Raw genomic sequence first — 23,439 nt, 5'->3', positions numbered from 1 at the left:
GTACAGTAAGTATAAAACCCTACTGCCCCCTTCTGGGGAGCAGCATACCCCCCAAATACTGTTCAGATGTACTGGGAGTATCAGACCCCACTGTCCCATTGTGGGGAGGAGGGCCCCCAAAATACTCTGAAGAGGAGCTGAGAGCACCAGACCCTGCGCCGGGAGGGTAGCATGCACTACTGTAATTACCCCAACACCCAAATGAACACACACCTCACCACCCCCCCCCCGAGAAGAAAAGCTGGGGTACCCCTTCTGAAAATCACCCCCTACTGAAAGACCTATTGTGAACACCAAACCCCTCTGCAGCTCCAGACAGATTCAGACGCACCCCTTTTCCCATGCAATAACTTCCTACCCTATCCCCCATGCAATAACTGATCACATCACTCATGCAAACCTGCCCACGTCAGCCCTACTGCAATAACTCCTCAACTTAACCCCATGTAATAAATTCTCACCATAGCCTGGCGTGATAACTGCTCACACCAGCCTCTGTCTGATACCTGCTTACAGCCCCATACAATAACCACTGACCTAAGTCTCAATGCAATAACTGCTCACATTAGCCCCATGCAATAACTCCTCAACCTTTCCCTGTGTAAAAGGTGTTCAAACCAGCCTCCATGTCATGATTACTCATACCAGCACCATCTAATAACTGCTCATACCATCTACGATGCAATAACTGCTTAACATGATCCCATGTAATAACTACTCACACCATCCCCATGGAGTACATGATCATGGCACGTCAACCGCTCCTGCCCAGTACGTGCTTACAGTCCCATACGATAACTGCTGCTCTGAGTCTGAATGCACTAACTTCTCACATTAACCTACCCCCTCGGTAACACCTGTTCAAACCAGCCCGTATTACCGCTCACACACTCCCCCATTGAATAACTGTTCACACAAGCAACAATACAGTAATGCTTCAAGTTATTTTATATGTAATAACTGCAGGGATGTCCTCCATGCAAAACTGCTCTCATTTGCCCCAGTGCAATAACTTTTTAGCGCTTCTTCTGTGTAATAAGTATTCAAATAAGCTCCCATACATTAATGAGTTCCTACAGCCCCATATAACTGCTCACACCACTCGTAGTGCAACACCTCTTCACAGTCCAATATTATAACCTCTGACCTCGGTCTCGATCACGAAACTGCTCACTCAACCCCATGCAATAAGAGCTTGCCTAAGCCAGCATGGAATGAAATCTCCCTCCGAGCCACATGGGATAACTGTGCTCTTTACACCTACATGCTGACTCCTACACCATGTGATTATCACCCCAACTCCAGGCAATAACTGCTCCTCCCCGCCCCCTGCAATAAATGCTCCAGTTTGATGCTTCTACCCAGGCCTGCTACTGTCTCTAGTTCCCATATAGCGCCTCTAGACTGGCTACCGTGCTATAACTACTCTCTCAAGCCCCCATGAGATACCTGCTTACCCCAGCCCCAATATATGGCCCCATGTGATAACCTCTCTACCCGGTACGCACTCATTTAATGACCGCCAACACAATAACCACTCAGCCAGGCCTCATATGATAACTGCCATGCAATTAGTGGTTCTTTTTGCCCCATGCGATAATTTTCATTTCCAGTCCCATTATATATTCTCCCTCTATCTCACATTTAGTGACTCCTCACCACATACCACTGTGATATCTGCTTATCTGATGACGCCTGCTAAATAAGTCCCTCCCGCTCCCAGAACAATGCCTGTTCACTACAGCCCATGTACTATGATTGCTCACCCATTCACCCAGGTAATACATTCTCCCTCCAGGTCACAATGTAATGTCCAAGAGATAGACCCCATGTAATAAGCAGCCCCCCTCAACCGCAGCCACATGCAATAGCTGTTCTCTTCAGCCCCATGCAAAGCCTCCTGCCAGGTCTCTAATGATTGTTCCTTGGAGCCACAAGCAGGGACTGCCTCCTCCCTCCCATGCAATAACCGCTCTCTACCTTCCCTGTGTATTATTACCAGCCCTCACCAACACCATGCAGTATTTGCTCTCCATAGCTGCTTCCTCCAGTCCCCATGAAATACCTTCAGTAACTGGCCCATCCGCTCCCAATGTAATATTTGCCGCTCCCTGTGTAATAACATCTCCTGCCAGTCCATAGTGCTTAACCCTCCTGTCCACGTGCAGTAATTGCACCATCCATTTCCCATGCAATAACATCTCCCACTAGCCTCGATGCAATAACAGTTTTTTCCAGTCCTATGTAAGTATCTGCTCCTATCTGCCATCATGCGATAACCAGCGTTTTCAGTTTTCATGTAATTACTGTTGTCTACGACCCAGAAGAAATAGTTGCTACCTTCAGTTCTCATGTAATAACTGTCCATCCTGTCACAGAAGCTATCTGGCCCTCCCATGTCACAGGCAATAATTGCTTCTTCGAGTCCCCCATGAAATATTTGCTCCTTCTTGTTCCCAGGTTGTTACTGCACCTCTCAGTGTCAGGTGATAACTGAGCCCCTCCTTTAGTATCCGTGCGATAACTTAATTCTCCAGGTACCCTTACAATAAAGCACTCCGTCCAGTAAGTATCCTCCATGCTTCGATGCAGCCTCCTTTGCAATGAAGAGCCATCAAGCGTGGTTATCAAACTTCCATGTAATATGTGTGCTATACCACCCTGAGCCATGCCTCCTGCAATGCACCGAATAGAACACTGTGCATGCACTACTTGTCCACTACTAGCCGCTTTAGTTTGCCGTTCCCGACTCTACCAGCAGGTGGCGGTTGTATTTAACATACAATATCTTCTGTTTCTAGGAAGCAATACAACTCATACAATAACTGCTCCCCCAGCAGTAGGTACCCCTGGTGTGCTACTGCTCCCCAAGCCTCCACTGTTTACCTGTTATCCAACAAGGCAGATACTGACCCTTTCCTCAGTTGATAACTGCTCTATTGGATGTTAAACACTAGATTTTGCTCCATAGAGCAACTGCTCAGACAGCCTAGAAGCCAGCTCTTACCACAGCCCATGTGATAAACGCTATCACAGCCTAAAAAGCAACTCTACCACACAACCCATGTGATTAAACACTCTACCAGCCTAGAAAACAACTTTACCACACAATCCATGTTATAAATGCTCTCACCGCCTACACCACACAGCCCATGTGACAAATGCCCTCCTAGCCTACAAATCAACTGTTACCACAGCCCATGTAATAAATGCTCTCAGCCTAGAATGTAAATACTTCCATAATCTAAATAACCGATAAAACAGCCACTGCCCAGAGAAAACTGCTTCTACAACTGAGATGACCACTAATACCGACCCGTGTGATGACCGCCCCACAGCCCATGTGTTATCTGCTCCCACCGCTCATGCTATAATTTATACCATGTTTTAAAAGTCCATGATATAAATGCCAGCATAGCCCCTGGCGTACCCACCCCAGAGCTCACCGCATAATGCTTCCTCTCCACTGGGAGGGGTCGCTGCGCGCCCCCAGCCCTTTATACACCTTCACAGCAGGAGTCAGAGGCGGTTTAAGACGGAGCAAAGTGGACAAGTCCCGGGGCCCCCCCCCTTCCAAGGGACCCCTGGGAAAGGGAATTTTCTCTCTATCACAGTCTTGTCTATTTCTGTATCCCAACCATTAACGTACAGTTCTGTATTTTTGGCATCATGTGAGTTGATTTGGCATAACACATGTAATAAAATTCAAAGTTGTTCCAAACCGGGGCCCTCAAAATACGTCTTGGCCAGGGCCCCATCATTCTTTACGATGACAGTGCATGATGGACTGGCTGCTTTCCACTCCCAGTGTAAATGTGTATATTTAATGCTACTTGTTGAGTTTGATAGAGCACATCAAATGTAATGTGTGATTATTTCTGGGCACGAGCCTACAATGCGGGTGCTGAGTTGATGGGAAATGATGTTGCACAGTTGAGGGTTCTCTGATTGGTGGTGTCCAGGAACTTATGCTCCCTGATTGCTGAGGTCTGGCTCCTCGTGTTCTCTGATTGGTGGTGCTCAATAACTCATGTTCTCTGATTGCTTGAGGTTCGGCCACTTGTTCTCTGATTGGTGGGGCCCAGCCCCTCATGTTCTGTGATTGGTGGGGCCTGGCCCCTCATGTTCTCTGATTGATGGGGCCCTTGCCCCCTCATGCACTCTGCTTGGTCATGTGCTCTGATTAGTGGGGCCCAGCCACTCATGTTCTGTGATTAGTGGGGCCTAGCCCCTCATGTTCTATGATTGGTGAGGCCCCTCATGTTCTCTGATTGATGGAGCCCTTGCCCCCTCATGCTTGCTGATTGGTCATGTGCTCTGATTGCTGGGGTCCATGTCCCTCATGTTCTCTGATTGCTGGGGCCTGGCCCCTCCTGTTCTCTGATTTGTGGGGCCTGGCCCTCATGTTCACTGATTGTTGGGGCCCTGACCCCTCATGTTCACTGATTGGTGGGGCCCTGACCCCTCATGTTCACTGATTAGTGGGGCTTGTTCCTTCATGCTCACTGATTCGTGGGCTCCTGGCCCTTCACGTTCTCTGATTGGTGGGGCCCTGAGATCTCATGTTTTGTGATTGGTGGGTGCCTGGCACCTTATGTTCTTTGATTGGTGAGGCCCGGCCCCCGATATTCACGGATTGGTGGGGCCCAGCCCCTCATGTTCCCTGATTGGTGGAGCCCGGCCCTACATGTTATCTGATTGCTGGGACCTGGCCCCTCCTGTTCTCTGATTGGTGGAGCCCGGCACTACATGTTATCTGATTGCTGGGACCTGGCCCCTCATGTTCACTGATTGGTGGGGTCCGGGCACTTCATGTTCACTGAATGGTGAGGCTTGTTCCTTCATGTTCACTGATTCGTGGGCCCGTGGCCCTTCACGTTCTCTGATTGGTGGGGCCCTGAAATCTCATGTTCTCTGATTGGTGAGGCCCGGCCCCTCTGTTCCCTGATTGGTGGTGCCTGGCCCTCATGTTCCCTAGGACCTTAGGACTGTGTTTGAGGGCAGGCCATGCCACCAGTATTAAGCACTCTAAGGAACCAGGGAGTTGGGGTCAATGGCAGACGTTCATTCCCTAGTTCTGTACCGTGCCTGGCCTGACAGCAAGAGGGTGGCTGCTTCCTGAGCCCCCCTCACTGGAGTGGGGTCACTTCTAGAAGGGGGGGCCCAGACTGTAGGTTTTTGTTTACAGCGCCCCGAGCATGAGGCCTGCTAGGAGCTTTACTCGTTGTGCTGCAGCTTATGTATCTATGCATTTGTATCTAGCGCGGACATTACCTGAAGGTGCCAGGACGCTTTACAATGAAACAAAGATGCTTACATAAGGACTTCATAAAGTGCCAATGTCAGAATGAGCATCCATACCAGCAGGCCCCGCCTTCTCCAGCCCCACCAGGGTCAGAGGCAAGCCTCACGTGCTGCCACATTTATTAACCCGTTGCGTGCTGGTGACGGAACCACTCCGTCACCAGCCACGGATGCGCTGCGCTGGTGACGGAGTGGTTCCGTCACGGCCCGGCCGCCGCACCTGCGCGACATCAATTTTGTACCTGCGCGGCGCGTTCTATTGAGCGGGCAGGGCCGTGACGGAACCACTCCGTCACAAGCACAGCGCGCCCGTGGCTGGTGACGGAGTGGTTCCGTCACCAGCATGGCGGCACCGCGCGGGCCCCCCACCTAGCGCCACAGCGGAATTACCGCCGCGGCCAAGGGGTTAATATAGCGCCAACATTACCCAAAGGTTCTAGAGAGCTTCACAAGAGCAATATTTCCTTACATTGAAGTTATAGATGATTTAAGATAAACGCATACTGCTGTAAATAGTCACAAAGGTGGAGAATACAACATGGCAGATCACTGCATAAAACAGAACCTACAAGAGGTGTATGCGGCAGTGAAAAGCTTGAGGTCGTTCAGATGTCTGTGCCAAGAGTTGGGTGCAGTGCAGCGACGGCCTGCAAGGCTCGCGGGTGGGTGGCGAGGGGGAGAGGAGGGAGGTGGGGAGGGGGGAGTGTTGCGCTTAATAAAAAAAAAAATTAAAAAAAAACCTTACCTTTGCGTCGGGTCCTGCGTCTCTGCTCCTGCTCTTTGTCTCGGATGGAGGGACAGTCATGCCCCACTGACCAATCATAATGCTGCAATGCAGATTTGTGATTGGTAGGCACCCAGGCTCCCCTGACCAATCACAATGATGCAATGCAGTGTTGTGATTAGTTTGAGCATCCTGGTTCGACGCTCAACCAGTGAATGCGGGCCTGGGCTTCTTCTCCATGCAGGCTGTACGGAGAACAGGGAAAATGTGCATGACTGTGTGGGTGGCCCGAGAGGTCTGACCAAACAAATATTGCGCTTGTAAGAGTGGGCAAACCACTCCTTTCATGCTACGAGAGCAGAGTAGACCCGCCCACCTGCCCGCAAAGCAGCACGAAGCATAAAATGATAATAACTTCCTCTTCGCACTGCTTAAAAGCAGTGGGGCAACATTCCTCCGCCATTGCAGAAGAGCCGCCACTGTTGCAGTGTCTCAGCTAAAATATCCCAGGAGGAGAAAAGCTTTCAGGTCTGTTTTGAAAGTCGCCAGCGAGGCGGTTGTGCAGGTTTGCAGTGAATCCCAGATTCTGCTGGTGCTTCCAGAGAAGGATTGTGCAATCAGTTGTTCCCTTTTAGAGGATTGGGGTGCAAGTGTGAAGCGCTGCAGCTTTTGTCACTGGGGGCCGATAATGCAGCACCGCTGCAAAACCGGCCCCCACAGCTGCCAAACCAGTCCCCACCCTTCCATGCTCCCGGGGAAATGCCAGGTGCCCGCCACAGCCAGCCTGGCCCTGGGTTCAGGGAGCGTTGCTTCGGCGCTTCGTGGTGGTCTGGAGCCATCGGATGGCTTGAGTATGTCCTCCAGGTAACGGGGAGTGGCTGTGTGTGGGCTTTATGGGTGATGCAGGCAGTCTTCTAGACAGCCCATGCTTCGATTAGCAACAATCGCAGGGTGATCAGCATAGTGTAATGTAGTCCAGCTCCCTTGTACTGCCGAGAGGGGGCAACAGTGAGTGCCAAGGGCCCACAGGGGCATCATGAGGCCTTGAGTTTGTCCTCCAGGTAACGGGGAGTGGCTGTGTGCGGGGCTTTATGGGTGACTCCACACACACACTTGACTCAACACCCACACACACATGACTCCATACACACAAACTTGACTCAACACCCACATACACTTGACTCAACACCCACACACTCTTGACTCAACACCCACATACACCCTTGACTCCATACACACAAACTTGACTCAACACCCACACACACTTGACTCCACACACACACACATGCGGGTAAAGGGCGGGGCTTATGGGCGCAGACACCTAGCCATGGTCCTCCCATGAGGGACAGCACGTGGACAGCACGTGCAGCTTGCAGTCGGTGTGCAGGGGTCCGGCACGTGACAGACTCTCCATCGGGTACCCTCAGTGGTAGTGGGGTGACTATGTCTTGCCTATTCTCCCACGGGGTCCATTATTGTCCAAGGAGACTAGTCCCCGCCCCTTCCAGTTGGGGGGCATTATCCTGCAGGTAGGAGCATGTATTTTCCCGGTACCTGCAGGACGGGGGCGGGGGAAGGCGGGGTTGTGCCTGGCCCCTGACCCCTTCGTATGTTAGGTCAGTATTGTCCAAGTTGCAGCAGGCACCCTCTATTACCACAGGGATAGCGGGGGTGACGGTTTCCTGCCCCTGGTCGGTGCCATTATCGTCCAGGTGTCAACAGGCCTTCGTGTGTCTGGCATGGGCTTCTGATGCAGCGGGCAGATGCCCAGCCGAAGACTCCCCCGTGCTGGGAGCTTTGTTGGGGTCTGCGTGACTGGGCGGGTGGGTTGTATGGGTGGTATTGGTGTGAGATTCGCTGGGGTTTGTGGTTGTGTTTACATTTCTATTTGAGTTTTCTGTCGAGATTGTTATGATTTAAGAAGTGATTTTGGAAGAAGTGATCACATTTGAATGCGTACACTCATGACGTTTATTAGGTCTCGCCGGGCGAAAGCAGCACATGCGCTGCTCTCGCCATGGAGAGCACCTTTTGTAATCGATTCTCCCCAACGCTTGCATGCGCGCATCTGCTTGGACAAAGATGGCTGCTCTCGCCATCTGTCCAATGCAGACAGCATGCGCGTGCCCTACGGACTGTGGACAGTCCGACACCATCTTGTGCTAAGCCTGCCGTTGTCATGGCAACTCAGCGGCGTGCTTTCGCTTTCATGTGCACAGAGGGACAAAGATGACGTTGGGCTATCCACACTCCTTCAGCGAAGTAGCTCCTTTTCCGGTGGTGCTCTTCTGTCCTGGGCGCACTCTGATCTTCTTTGCGGGCGCTGTGTTGCTAAAAGAAAGCTGCGTGCCGCTTCAATGTAGAACGAGCACTTCTTCACGACGGTGTGCTAGCTGCATCCAAGGCTTACATGCTCACTGCATGAGGAAAACTATTGCCATCCAAACACACACAATTGCAAAGCTTCTAAGCGAGAACCTGAATGAAGCCATAGCCTGCTACAATATGCCTGGATGGCAAGATGCTGTTGTGCACCTTTTATTGTTTGACTGCTGTTTTCGTCTACTTAAGTTTCTTTCAGTTTTCCAGGCAGTGCTTTCAGTGAACAAAGGCTTGAGGCAGGCAAAGGAGATCAAGAATCTACTGCGCTATGTATATGGGGACACTGGCTTGCCCGTATCCAATTCTTTGTTTTTGTTCAGCCGAAAAGTTAGGGGGGGGTGAATGAAGAGAGTGAACTGGATTCCACTCCAGTCATTGGTGCTTTTAAGTTCACTCTTTTGAATTTTTTCATATGGGTTTTGAACCAGAAACGACGTTCTGGAAAATCATGCAGAAGCTTTGAAATCGTCAAGTTAAATCCGTTACTTGTTTTTCTTAAGCATTCGTTTCTCGTGCCATGTCTTCTCGTTGCAAGTTTTAAATACTTTTTTTACGTTTGTCAAAAACAGTGTAACGGATTAAGCCAAATCAAAACGCACAAAGTGCTTAACGTGCCTTCAGAAAAAAAGCCATTTCGACCCCGAACCATCTTTGCTGGTTGTGTGGCGCCGGGCACCACGTTTGACAGTCTAGAACAAAGCAGTGCAGGGTGAAATCGAAGTTCAAACCAACTTCTCTTTTTACCGGCTTTGTTGATGTTCCAGCATGTATCCGATTTTCATCCTATCCGTTTAAATCAGTTGCAATCTTTAGACGTTTGTAAGCTTGTCTAGTGAGTTTCATTGTTTATCATTAGCGTGCCTGTGTGGGCAGAGGAACATATAAATGACAGCACCACAGTGTGGATCTGTGAAAGATGATTGCCTTACAATAATGCAAGGTTTTTGTGTCTCTATGTATAAGTATTTAAACGTGTATAATGATTCATTAATGCAATCACTTAGTGACCTTAGCTTGCATTACTGACAGTCCTCCAAGTATAAAAACATCTGCAAAATTTAAAAAATCTGTGGTCAGTCGTAATCCTCCCATAGAGCTCATTGAAAATGTAAAAATATATATATTATAATTAGGGCTCCCGGTTGTATGGTATTTCTTTTTTTGCCATTTCCGTATGTATTTATCCATATTTATTTTTCAGGCATTTTTTCTGTATTTATCCACATTTATTTTTGCCACAAGCAAAAGATGACGCTACAGCTAGTATTTTTCCACATTTATTTAAATTGACAATGCAACACAAGGAGCTTGTAAATAAGCCCCAATCTGTGATCTCTGTCGAAGGCCTGGAGGCAGGCAGGGCACAGCTCATGTTGTGTCATTAGACTCCTGCCTGGGGAGAAAGGAAGATTGCTTTTGGGTAGAACTTAACCCCCACTCTTTGTTCCTGTTTAAAAAGATTTAAGCCTATTGGCTTGAAGTCCCATGATACAAAAGTGCAGAGCTGTGTTCAGTGTGATAATTCTTTTTTTGTTTAATACACGCCTGGCACTGCAGGTTGGCGCACACAGTGCACGTCACGCGTGACACGCTTTAGAATCATTTGTAATTATTTAATGCACATGCACTCTGTGTTGTTTAATGAAACATTTATTTTGCTTCATGCAGCCTGCCTGCTGGAATGCAACAAACATTTTAAGATATTATGGAAGCGTTTAAAAAATAAAATGGCACGGTGTGTGATGTACATAGTTAATTGTTAAAACGGCAATTTTTGTAAGTGATTTTCCACATACAGAACGTCGTGTAAAATTTAGAACAAAATAGTGTCTCCCAGTTCACAAGCTCAAGAAACATTGAGCCTCGACTTCTGTTTCCTCTTCTACCTCCTCCAACGCTCCCTCAACCACCACCCCTTGCTTCACCACTTCCATTCTCCCTCGAGGGTTCCCCTCACATACCATATTGACAGGGCGATCCTGTTGAACAAGCCGACAACGCATTTGACCCAGTGCCCATCATGACCTGTGGTGCGTCTATGATGTCGATACCCCAGTGGATCTCTTTCCAGCTAGGCCATCACCCCCAAATCACACACCTACTTATACAAAGGGTTTCTGCTTTCCACAAGGTGTGTAGTGTAGTACCGGGCCGTCATATTATTTCCATTGCTAATCCGTGCACCTCACAATACGAGTCCTAGTAGAGCTAGTCACATATTGATTGCAGTCACATTACACACCAGCCAGTGAATGCTGCTCTCACAGATAGCACACCACAGAACAGGGTAGCGGATGTACCCACACGAGTGGGAAAGTGATCAGCTGTAGAGGGACCACGAGAAGCTCTGCATCCCCAGAGGCAGCTGCTGCTGCTTTCTAGACCTGCTAATTCCATCAGAGAGTGGAGTCCGCCCTAACCTGACTATGGCAGGGGCTCTAAAAAAGGGTGGAATAACAACAAAGCCTCATTAACAAATAAATGGTCTTTCAAAGACCTGTGAAGTACTCAGTGCGGCTGGCAGCTCTGTGTGCTCACGGGAAGCTGTCACCTCTTAACCCTATAAGGAAGGGGAGATGGCAGCACAGCAAAATATACTAGTATTTTCCCGTTTTTATATATAAATACAGATAAAGGAAAACTTGTTTTTCGTCTGTATTTATATGTAAAAATCCTTAAAAACGGAAAACCCTAATTATAATGCAAAATCATGATCACAATATTAGTGATTGTTAAAAAAAAAACACAAAAATGTTGCAACATGAATAAAATATTTTTCGAAAGTATTCAACTTTAAATACAGCTCATAGGAAGCGCCACTTAGTAAAACATGCTTAATTCATTCCAATATTGTATTAAAAATAAGGTTAAGCACGGAGAATCAGTGTAAAATTATTTGGGGCAGCATTATGGGTAAAATGAAAATACATTAGGGGCCCAAATAAAACAAGCATTAAAAATGCAATAGGTCTGGCCTTTCTCTTAGTTAAAGCCATTTGCTTTGCTATACAAAACCATTAGCAAAGCAAATGGCTTTAACTTAATCAAAGGCGAGACCTATTGCATTTTCAATGCTTGTCTATGCTGTTGTGAATCGTCGATCAATTTTCTATGAATAATTTAAGCTACATGAAATAAATTGATATTTTGAAGTAACAGTTGAAGATTGATTCTTTATAAATACCTAGACAGGCAGGTTCTTGAATGTCCCCCCGTGTCAGAGTCTGAAAGGAACATTGGGGTGTCCTTTGAGAGTATAGTGTCGGTGTTACTACATGTCTGAAGGCACTCTAGTGTGCATCTGAGTGCATGCACAGTTCTGCTTGCACGTTCATGTCTGCCTGTGTCTGGGTGTTAATCAGTGTGCCTGCACACATAAGGGACTCTCCGCGCACGTCACTGCATACATACACACAGAACACGCACCGCATCTTTGTAGTACTTTTATCACTACGTGGAATGTATATTTATCGTGTGTGATGTGTCCTCTGTGTTGTCGTTTTGTTATTGGCGGATGGAATGTAGGTTTGGGATATCATTCTTGTACATGTATGGTCATGGTATAAGTAATGTTAATAGTATCATTTATACATGCAGTATATGTTCATGGTATGTAATCGTTACAATCAAGGTATGTTTGTGGTAGCTTGCATTCACATGTGGCACGTATGTGCGTAATGCCTGTGAGCATGGGCTCAGTCATAATTGTATATTATCATTTCATGCAAAATTTGCTCTCTGAATCTCTATTGCTACACACATTGTATGTTCATGGCATCATTACTACACCCGTTGTCTAAGTGTTATGATTACGGGTACATGTAATGTATGTTCACTGTATATTTTTTGGTACATGCGATGTATGTGCAGCAGTATATTTCTGGCACATGCGAGGTATGTTCGTGGTGTCAGTACCGATACTTGCACACACGCCCCCGCTAACGTTATTAGCGCATCCATGCACACTGCTGGAACCAGCACTTTCTGATTGGCTGAGGCAGTACCCCCACCAGGCAGAACCTACCACTCCCATCAGGGGCGGGTCATTACACACACTACATAACCTGCGCTCACCCTTGGGTAGCTTGGGCCTGAGTAGTCAGGCTTGCCACAGAGGCCATGTGTAAAGCATGTTATCTATGTTGTGAACATTAACTGTTGTAAAGTGCTCTGATACCTTTGGGTGTAGCTAGTGCTATATAAAACTCACAAATAAATAAAATAAATAAACTAGCACCACACTCACTATAAATACCTTCAGCATCACAAAAGAGACTTCACGTGATCTATGTAAAAAATGCTTGTATACAACACACACATAACATAACATGAATGAGGCCCCAAGACTCCCTCCACCCTCCAACTCACCCCGACTGTCCTACACCCCCTTGATTGGAGACACCCCATCCTTGCCCGAGGCACTAGGCCGCATGCAGCCTAAGTCACTCTTAGGGCCTCATTAGGATGGCGGACGGACCTGCGTCCGTCCGCCACCCGCGAGGAAGAGGGACCGTCCGCAGGGGCAGCGGCGGTCCCTCCGGTGCAATTAGGATGTGACCGCCACCCTGGCGGTCACATCCCGTATCTTTAACATTGCCGCGGGTGCTGCTTGAAGCAGCGCCTGCCGCAAGGTTAAAAAAGCATGTTTCACATTTACATGCACATTTACATGCGGTGCCTGCCGCTTTGTGCATGCAAATGCAGGGGGGTACCATAGGTACCCCCATGTGCACCCCCACTCCCCCTTTACCCTGGGGGCCCGCAAAGGCCCCCCAGAAGCAAAGGTCCACATGCTTTTCCACGGCGGAAAAACCGCCGCGGAAAAGCAGGTTTACTCATGCTTCCTAATTTGGCTGACGGTGTCTTGCAGACACCGCCACCAAATGGCCCGGCAAAACCCGTGGATCAGCGGCGGACAGACCTGCCGTCCGCCGCTGGTCCTACCACATTCCCACCGCCATCCTAATCTGGCGGTGGGTGTTTGATGTGGCCGTGGCGGTGAATCCGCATCCTCCGGGCCGGCAGTGGCCTCCACCGGCCCGGAGGATGCAGATTCACCGCCATCCTAATGAGACCCTTAGTCAGGGTCCCAGGGAAGCAGATGGGGCAGGCAGCAATGTCATTTAGGAGGAAGCCGGGTGTACACCCAGAGGACATGGAGCAGGAACGGACTGAGGGCAATAGTCAGTCACACCAAAGGGCTTCACAAAGACCTTCCGGCACCAGCCCTGTTCTGCAAAGCACAGGGGGGGTCACACAGTCTCGGTGACCCACTATCGATGGTTCTGGGAAGCATTCCTCCAGCCCAGCATGGCCGGACTGGGAACCGAAACCGGCTCTGGCAAACTGCTCAGGCAGCCCCCCACGGGGGGCTTCGGCCTAGCAGTTTGCAAGAGCTGGCTTTGGCCGATTTTGTGACAGGGGGCCGATATTGCCAGCCCCGGTAACAAAAACGGACCCCCAGGAGTCCAAAATCGGCCCCCACCCTGGCGGCCTACCGGGAAAACGCCTGGTGACCGCTTCGGCCAGTCCGGCCCTGCAGCCCAGTCAATCACTCTCACCATCCAGGCCCTAGCCGGGCAATTGTTATGTTATGTTAAAAATACTTGTTACCGCGCACGGACACCAATTGGTTTCTTGGCGCTCAAAGACAAGTGTTGGGAAGGCACAGGGGGGTAAGAGCAGCTAATAATGAGCGAGGTGAAACAGGTGGGTTTTCAGGTGTTTACGAAAAGTGATGTAATCAGAGGTGAGCCGAATTGAGAGGGGGAAAGAGTTCCAGGTGCACGGGGCGAGAAAAGAGAAACAGGCACCACCGTGTTTCTTGCGTTTAAACCTGGGAGTAGTTAAGAGATTGTGGGCGGAAGACCTGAGGTGGCGTGAGGGGACGTGAGGGTGGAGGCTAAGAGAGATAAAGGCAGGAACAGAAGCAGATAGAGATTTAAAAAACAGTACAACCCATTTTGAAGATGCAGCGGTGTGCAACCGGGAGCCAGTGTAGTTTTTTCAACAGCGGCGTGGCATGTTGGAATTTGGGCTGTTGAAAAACCAATCTGGCTGCCTGGTTTTGCACCAGTTGGAGCTGGTGAAGGTGGTATGCGGGAATCCCCACGTACAGACAGTTGGCATAGTCTATACGTGAGGTAACCAAGGCCATGATGACAAGAATAAGAGCTTCTGATGAAAGGAACCTTCGGATTTTCTCATTCTGCGAAGGTGATAGAAGCAGGCAGAGGTGACAGCGTTGATTTGGGGCCGCATCGATAGATCATTAGAAATGATGACTCCAAGGCTCTTCACAGAGTTGACTGGGCAGGGAGAGGAACCAAGAGCAGGGGGCCAAAAATTGGGAGTCCAAGGGTGCGTAGGCCCACCGATCAGAACCAGCTCTGTCTTGCTAGAGTTGAGCTTCAGTTGGCTGAAGTTCATCCATTCGTAGATGGAGAGCATTACAGATTGGAAATTGACGCAAGAGAGAGAGGAGGAGTCGATGGGAAAGATTAGTTGCAGATCATCTGCGTAATTAAAGATAGTGACAGAAGAGTGACGAAGAGAAGCAAGAAAGGGCTGCATATATAAATTGAACAGAAGAGGGGACAAGGCGGAACCCTGGGGGACACCAATTCCACCTGGCAACACTATGTCGCCGAGGAAGGCCGGGTGAGGGGAGGGCAGTTGATCTGCTCCGCTGAGGGCCAGAAAGGGAACAATCGTGGAATGAAAGAGGGGAGGGGGTCTCTCGGAAAGAAGAGGCTCCCCGTGAGGTATACATCGATCAGAGTTGGGCCCAGGCAAACCCAGGCATAACATCTGGTGCGCGATGATACAGGTCGCACTAGACCATCTTAGTCACACACAATGAAGAGTTTTAAAATCAATACCTCCCTGGAAAGGAGGCACAACATCCTGTGCACGGTGAAACAAGTCGCACCAGATCGTTCCGGCCACACACAATGAAGAGTTGCAATTCTATACCTTCCTGAAAATGAGGCAGAACGTCGGTGCACGTTGATATTGGTTGCAGCAGACAGTTCCGGTCACACACACAGGCACAGGTTCAGCAATGTCTCATGCGCTAGAATAAGACACTACTACGGTTATGCCCCCTCCTCGCGGGGTCACAACCTGTGAATCAGACATCGCATGCGATTAGCATATGTCGGCGTGTTGTACGAGACAGATGCAGCACGATCGACGGAGTGGGCCACGTTAGATCCCGCAACCGGTGAATCCACTCACCACCACCAAGACAGGTATGGGTGCCACGGTTCCCACGATGCAGGGGCCACATGCCTTCAATGGGGGTAAGATGTTGGGGCTTAGCACGAGGCAATCTGGTCTCCAGGCACTATTCTTAGTTCAACGCCCATGCTGCGCTACCAGGAGGATCCCAGCTGGCGATCTTGGCTCTTGATAGGGCACTGCTCTCCAGGTGTCACAGGTAGATGGTGGGGGTCCCTCATAGCAGATCTCTGTTGTCCCTGAGACCTCCAAAGATCAGGAGGCAAGCTCAACAAGCCCTTGGAGAGCCCACTTCAGGGTGCCACACAGCAGCAGGTCGCTGCCCAGGCCAGCCACTATTCAGTAAGGGCACGCGGTCCCTTTCGATGGCAGTAATCCTCCCTGTGCACAACAGTTTCCTCTGACAGTGTGCACTACGCAGTTCCAGGATCTCTGGTCCCATGTGTCTAGCGACCTAAACCCGCACATGGCAGAGGTCTGTCATTCCAGGTGCATGCTCAGTGTTTTATAGCTGTAGCTGAGGAATGGCCAGATGTGCCGCGAATCGTGACAAAGCCACTTTTACTACTGGAAAGCGGTTGTCACTGCGGATAGGAAACATGATGAGTCAGCAGGACTGCAATCCACTGTTAACAGCGCGAAGTACCAGTCTGCACTGGCAGGCTGGACATGTATTCAGAGACACCATCTGTGCCATTGCGCCCACCAGCCCACAATGGCAAGCTGGATACATGTTTAGGCACACCAATGCTGCAACGCATACACCAGGTGCGTAGGGTGGCAGGGACCTGTTATGGCATCCTGAAAAAGATCAGGAAGATTCTTCCCCTTTTGCCCTTTAACCCCTTCAATGCTGGTGACGGAACCATTCCGTCATCAGTCACGGTTGAGCTGTGCTGATGAGGGAATGGTTCCGTCATCAGTCACGGTTGGGCTGTGCTGATGACGGAACCATTCCGTCATCAGTCACGGTTGAGCTGTGCTGATGACGGAATGGTTCTGTCACGACCACACCCGCGATTGGAATGTTCAGCACAGCGCTGAAATTCCTGCCGCACGGAAGTGGTTAATGCCAGGAAACTGCTGGTGCAAGCCCTGGTTCTCTTGCGGCTTGACTACGCCAATGTGCTCTATCTAGGCTCCCCCTGCTCTACAATTAAAAAACTGCAAACGGTCCAAAATTGTGCTGCACGACTACTCATGCAGGCTCATAATCGGGAATCTGCTAAGCCACGTATTATTTCTTTGCACTGGTTGCCAGTGGCCGAAAGAATCCAATTTAAGGCCTGTGCATCGCCCATAAGTCACTTTCGGCTGGTGCTCCGCCGATTCTCCGATCCATCATCTCCCCGTACCCCCTAAAAGATCACTGCGCTCTGAGAAGAAACCTCTTGCAACTGTTCCCAGAGTTACCCGAGTCCGGAGCGGTGGCCGTCTACTTTCCGTCATCGCTGCGAAATGTTGGAATCAGCTCCCAGATCATTCGGCTTGACGCCAACCATCTCTTATTCCGCAAACGTCTGAAGACTCTGCTGTTTCCTGAATCTTACGACATTTCTCGGTTTAGGCTCTGTCTCGAGCGCTGGGAGGCCTTTGGTAGCCATGCGCTTTATAAGTGTATACTCATTCAAGTGTACACTCATTCAGTCTGCACTGGCAGCTCGCCACGTATGCAGAGACACCATCAGTGCAAAGCCTACACCAGCCTGCGGTGGGAGGCTGGATACGTATTTGGAAATACCAGTGGTGCAACACGCACATGCAGTGGCAGGCTGGTCACATATGCAGAAGCACCATCAGTGCAAAACACACCCCAGCCGGCAATGGCATGTTGGGCACATGTCCAAGAGCAGTAGCAGGGCAGCGCGCACCCCAGTCTGCAACGTTATCGCGTGATCTTGTTCTTGGTGCACATGAGAGTGCTCCCAGGTTCACGCAGTGTGTGATCTTGCGCTTGTGCACAGGAGAGTGTAGCTGGTTCATGTGGTGTGTTATCGCGTGATCCTGTTCTCACTGCAGAAGAGCATGTGCCCAGTGCACGCAGTGTGTGCTCCTGTGATCTTGCTCTCGGTGTGCTCATGTGATCTTGCTCTCGGTGCACACGGACATGTGTGCTCGTGTGATCTTGCTCTCGGTGCACGTGGTGTGCTCGTGTGATCTTGCTCTGGGTGCATGCTGTGTGCTCGTGTGACCTTGCTCTCGGTGCACGCAGTGTGTGCTCCTGTGATCTTGCTCTCGGTGCATGCGGTGTGCTCGTGTGATCTTGCTCTCGGTGCACGCAGTGTGTGCTCGTGTGATCTTGCTCTCGGTGCATGCGGTGTGCTCGTGTGATCTTGCTCTCGGTGCACGCAGTGTGTGCTCGTGTGATCTTGCTCTCGGTGCACGCAGTGTGTGCTCCTGTGATCTTGCTCTCGGTGTGCTCATGTGATCTTGCTCTCGGTGCACACGGTGTGTGCTCGTGTGATCTTGCTCTCGGTGCACACGGTGTGTGCTCGTGTGATCTTGCTCTGGGTGCATGCTGTGTGCTCGTTTGATCTTGCTCTCGGTGCACGCAGTGTGTGCTCGTGTGATCTTGCTCTCGGTGCATGCGGTGTGCTCGTGTGATCTTGCTCTTGGTGCACGCAGTGTGTGCTCGTGTGATCTTGCTCTCGGTGCACGCGGTGTGCTCGTGTGATCTTGCTGTCGGTGCACGCGGTGTGTGCTCGTGTGATCTTGATCTCGGTGCACGCAGTGTGTGCTCGTGTGATCTTGCTCTCGGTGCACGCAGTGTGTGCTAGTGTGATCTTGCTCTCGGTGCACGCAGTGTGTGCTCGTGTGATCTTGCTCTCGGTGCACGCGGTGTGCTCGTGTGATCTTGCTCTTGGTGCACGCAGTGTGTGCTCGTGTGATCTTGCTCTCGGTGCACGCAGTGTGTGCTCGTGTGATCTTGCTCTCGGTGCACACGTGTGCTCGTGTGATCTTGCTGTTGGTGCATGCGGTGTGTGCTCGTGTGATCTTGCTCTGGGTGCATGCTGTGTGCTCGTGTGATCTTGCTCTCGGTGCACGCAGTGTGTGTTCGTGTGATCTTGCTCTCGGTGCACGCAGTGTGTGCTCGTGTGATCTTGCTCTCCGTGCACGCGGTGTGCTCGTGTGATCTTGCTGTCGGTGCACGCGGTGTGTGCTCGTGTGATCTTGATCTCGGTGCACGCAGTGTGTGCTCGTGTGATCTTGCTCTCGGTGCACGCAGTGTGTGCTCGTGTGATCTTGCTCTCGGTGCACGCAGTGTGTGCTCGTGTGATCTTGCTCTCGGTGCACGTGGTGTGCTCGTGTGATCTTGCTCTTGGTGCACGCAGTGTGTGCTCGTGTGATCTTGCTCTCGTTGCACGCAGTGTGTGCTCGTGTGATCTTGCTCTGGGTGCACGTGGTGTGCTTGTGTGATCTTGCTCTCGGTGCACGCAGTGTGTGCTCGTGTGATCTTGCTGTTGGTGCATGCGGTGTGTGCTCGTGTGATCTTGCTCTGGGTGCATGCTGTGTGCTTGTGTGATCTAGCTGTCGGTGCACGCGGTGTGGTGTCCTGTGATCTTGCTCTCGGTGCACATGGTGTGCTCGTGTGATCTTGCTCTCGGTGCACACGGTGTGTGCTCGTGTGATCTTGCTCTCGGTGCACACGGTGTGTGCTCGTGTGATCTTGCTCTCGGTGCACGCAGTGTGTGCTCGTGTGATCTTGCTCTCGGTGCACACGGTGTGTGCTCGTGTGATCTTGCTCTCGGTGCACACGGTGTGTGCTCGTGTGATCTTGCTCTGGGTGCATGCTGTGTGCTCGTGTGATCTTGCTCTCGGTGCACGCAGTGTGTGCTCGTGTGCTCTTGCTCTCGGTGCACGCGGTGTGCTCGTGTGATCTTGCTTTCGGTGCACGCAGTGTGTGCTCGTGTGATTTGCTCTCGGTGCACGCGGTGTGCTCGTGTGATCTTGCTGTCGGTGCACGCGGTGTGTGCTCGTGTGATCTTGATCTCCGTGCACGCGGTGTGTGCTCGTGTGATCTTGCTCTTGGTGCACGCGGTGTGTGCTCGTGTGATCTTGCTCTCGGTGCACGCGGTGTGTGCTCGTGTGATCTTGCTCTCGGTGCACGCAGTATGTGCTCGTGTGATCTTGCTCTCGGTGCACGCGGTGTGCTCGTGTGATCTTGCTCTCGGTGCATGCGGTGTGCTCGTGTGATCTTGCTCTCGGTGCACGCGGTGTGCTCGTGTGATCTTGCTCTCGGTGCACGCGGTGTGTGCTCGTGTGATCTTGCTCTCGGTGCACGCGGTATGTTCTCGTGTGATCTTGATCTCGGTGTGCTCGTGTGATCTTGCTCTCGGTGCACGCGGTGTGCTCGTGTGATCTTGCTCTCGGTGCACGCGGTGTGCTCGTGTGATCATGCTCTCGGTGCACGCGGTATGTGCTCGTGTGATCTTGCTCTCGGTGCACGCAGTGTGCTCGTGTGATCTTGCTCTCGGTGCACGCGGTGCTCTCGGTGCATGCGGTGTGCTCGTGTGATCTTGCTCTCGGTGCACGCGATGTGCTCGTGTGATCTTGCTCTCGGTGCACGCGGTGTGTGCTTGTGTGATCTTGCTCTCGGTGCACGCGGTGTGTGCTCGTGTGATCTTGCTCTCGGTGCAAGCGGTGTGTGCACGTGTGATCTTGCTCTCGGTGCACGCGGTGTGTGCACGTGTGATCTTGCTCTCAGTGCACGCGGTGTGCTCATGTGATCTTGCTCTCGGTGGACACGGTGTGTGCTTGTGTGATCTTGTTCCCGGTGCACGAGGTGTGCTCGTGTGATCTTGCTCTCGGTGCACGCGGTGTGCTCGTGTGATCTTGCTCTCGGTGCACGCGGTGCTCTCGGTGCACGCGGTGTGCTCGTGTGCTCTTGCTCTCGGTGCACGTGGGGTGCTCGTGTGATCTTGCTCTCGGTGCACGCGGTGTGTGCTCGTGTGATCTTGCTCTCGGTGCACGCGGTGTGTGCTCGTGTGATCTTGCTCTCGGTGCACGCGGTGTGCTCGTGTGCTCTTGCTCTCGGTGCACATGGGGTGCTCGTGTGATCTTGCTCTCGGTGCACGCGGTGTGTGCTCGTGTGATCTTGCTCTCGGTGTGCTCGTGTGATCTTGCTCTCGGTGCACGCGGTGTGTGCTCGTGTGATCTTGCTCTCGGTGGACACGGTGTGTGCTCGTGTGATCTTGCTCTCGGTGGACACGGTGTGTGCTCGTGTGATCTTGCTCTCGGTGCACGCAGTGTGTGCTCGTGTGATCTTGCTCTCGGTGGACACGGTGTGTGCTCGTGTGATCTTGCTCTCTCGGTGCACAGGAGAGTTCCCGGTGCACGCGGTGTGCTCGTGTGATCTTGCTCTGGGTGCACGCGGTGTGCTCGTGTGATCTTGCTCTGGTGCACGCGGTGCGTCTGTGCCGAGGCTCACACCTGTGAGCACACAGTGCATTATAATCACGCCGCCGCAGCAGTGATTCCTCCCCGAGGCAGGCGCCTCACCTCGGCTGACCCTGTCTCTCCTCCGGTCCCTCCTCGGCGGGAGGGTGGGCGACAGACAGTGGCGGGTGGAGACCCACGGCTGCGTGTCTGTGCCCTGTACATGCCCTGCCCAGCACGCGATGCGGTCCTCTGGAGGAGGGAAGGGGGGGGGGGAAGGGAGGGGTGAGGGTGACGAGGACAGGCAACCATCGCAGTTGACAAACTGGGCCCCTGTGCTCAGACTGGGTCTCTGTGCTCAGACGGGGCCCCTGTGCTCAGACTGGGTCCCTGGGCCCCTGTGCTCGGACGGGGCCCCTGTGCTCAGGCGGGGCCCCTGTGCTCAGACTGGGCCCCTGTGCTCAGACTGGGCCCCTGAGCTCAGACGGGGCCCCTGTGCTCAGACTGGGCCCCTGAGCTCAGACTGGGCCCCTGAGCTCAGACTGGGCCCCTGAGCTCAGACTGGGCCCCTGTGCTCAGACTGGGTCACTGTGCTCAGACTGGGTCTCTGTGCTCAGACTGGGCCCCTGTGCTCAGACTGGGCCCCTGTGCTCAGACTGGGTCTCTGTGCTCAGACTGGGCCCCTGTGCTCAGACTGGGCCCCTGTGCTCAGACTGGGCCCCTGTGCTCAGACTGGGTCCCTGTGCTCAGACTGGGTCCCTGTGCTCAGACTGGGTCCCTGTGCTCAGACTGGGTCCCTGAGCTCAGACTGGGTCCCTGTGCTCAGACTGGATCTCTGTGCTCAGACTGGGCCCCTGTGCTCAGACTGGGCCCCTGTGCTCAGACTGGGCCCCTGTGCTCAGACTGGGTCTCTGTGCTCAGACTGGGCCCCTGTGCTCAGACTGGGCCCCTGTGCTCAGACTGGGCCCCTGTGCTCAGACTGGGCCCCTGTGCTCAGACTGGGTCTCTGTGCTCAGACTGGGCCCCTGTGCTCAGACTGGGCCCCTGTGCTCAGACTGGGCCCCTGTGCTCAGACTGGGCCCCTGTGCTCAGACTGGGCCCCTGTGCTCAGACTGGGTCTCTGTGCTCAGACGGGGCCCCTGTGCTCAGACTGGGCCCCTGTGCTCAGACTGGGCCCCTGTGCTCAGACTGGGTCTCTGTGCTCAGACGGGGCCCCTGTGCTCAGACTGGGTCCCTGTGCTCAGACTGGGTCCCTGTGCTCAGACTGGGTCCCTGTGCTCAGACTGGGTCCCTGAGCTCAGACTGGGTCTCTGTGCTCAGACGGGGCCCCTGTGCTCAGACTGGGTCCCTGGGCCCCTGTGCTCGGACGGGGCCCCTGTGCTCAGGCGGGGCCCCTGTGCTCAGACTGGGCCCCTGTGCTCAGACTGGGTCTCTGTGCTCAGACGGGGCCCCTGTGCTCAGACTGGGTCCCTGGGCCCCTGTGCTCGGACGGGGCCCCTGTGCTCAGGCGGGGCCCCTGTGCTCAGACTGGGCCCCTGTGCTCAGACTGGGCCCCTGTGCTCAGACTGGGTCCCTGTGCTCAGACTGGGCCCCTGAGCTCAGACGGGGCCCCTGTGCTCAGACTGGGCCCCTGAGCTCAGACTGGGCCCCTGAGCTCAGACTGGGCCCCTGTGCTCAGACTGGGTCACTGTGCTCAGACTGGGTCTCTGTGCTCAGACTGGGCCCCTGTGCTCAGACTGGGCCCCTGTGCTCAGACTGGGTCTCTGTGCTCAGACTGGGCCCCTGTGCTCAGACTGGGCCCCTGTGCTCAGACTGGGCCCCTGTGCTCAGACTGGGTCCCTGTGCTCAGACTGGGTCCCTGTGCTCAGACTGGGTCCCTGAGCTCAGACTGGGTCCCTGTGCTCAGACTGGATCTCTGTGCTCAGACTGGGCCCCTGTGCTCAGACTGGGCCCCTGTGCTCAGACTGGGCCCCTGTGCTCAGACTGGGTCTCTGTGCTCAGACTGGGCCCCTGTGCTCAGACTGGGCCCCTGTGCTCAGACTGGGCCCCTGTGCTCAGACTGGGCCCCTGTGCTCAGACTGGGTCTCTGTGCTCAGACGGGGCCCCTGTGCTCAGACTGGGCCCCTGTGCTCAGACTGGGTCTGTGTGCTCAGACTGGGCCCCTGTGCTCAGACGGGGCCCCTGTGCTCAGACTGGGTCTCTGTGCTCAGACTGGGTCTCTGTGCTCAGACTGGGCCCCTGTGCTCAGACTGGGCCCCTGTGCTCAGACTGGACCCCTGTGCTCAGACTGGGCCCCTGTGCTCAGACTGGACCCCTGTGCTCAGACTAGGCCCCTGTGCTCAGACTGGGCCCCTGTGCTCAGACTGGGCCCCTGTGCTCTGACGGGGCCCCTGTGCTCAGACTGGGCCCCT

At 52.6% G+C, this 23,439-nt stretch overlaps 1 protein-coding gene across 1 annotated transcript in view; it reads left to right on the top strand.

The window, feature by feature from the left end:
- The window catches only part of NCS1 (neuronal calcium sensor 1), a 358,114-nt gene that overhangs the window by 1,298 nt on the left and 333,377 nt on the right, over positions 1–23,439 (top strand). The window lies entirely within an intron of this gene.

This window comes from Lissotriton helveticus, chromosome 5_1 (genome assembly GCF_964261635.1).
Source record: "Lissotriton helveticus chromosome 5_1, aLisHel1.1, whole genome shotgun sequence".
NCBI classification, from domain to species: Eukaryota; Metazoa; Chordata; class Amphibia; order Caudata; family Salamandridae; genus Lissotriton; species Lissotriton helveticus.
This window is presented reverse-complemented; position numbering and strand designations above follow the sequence as displayed.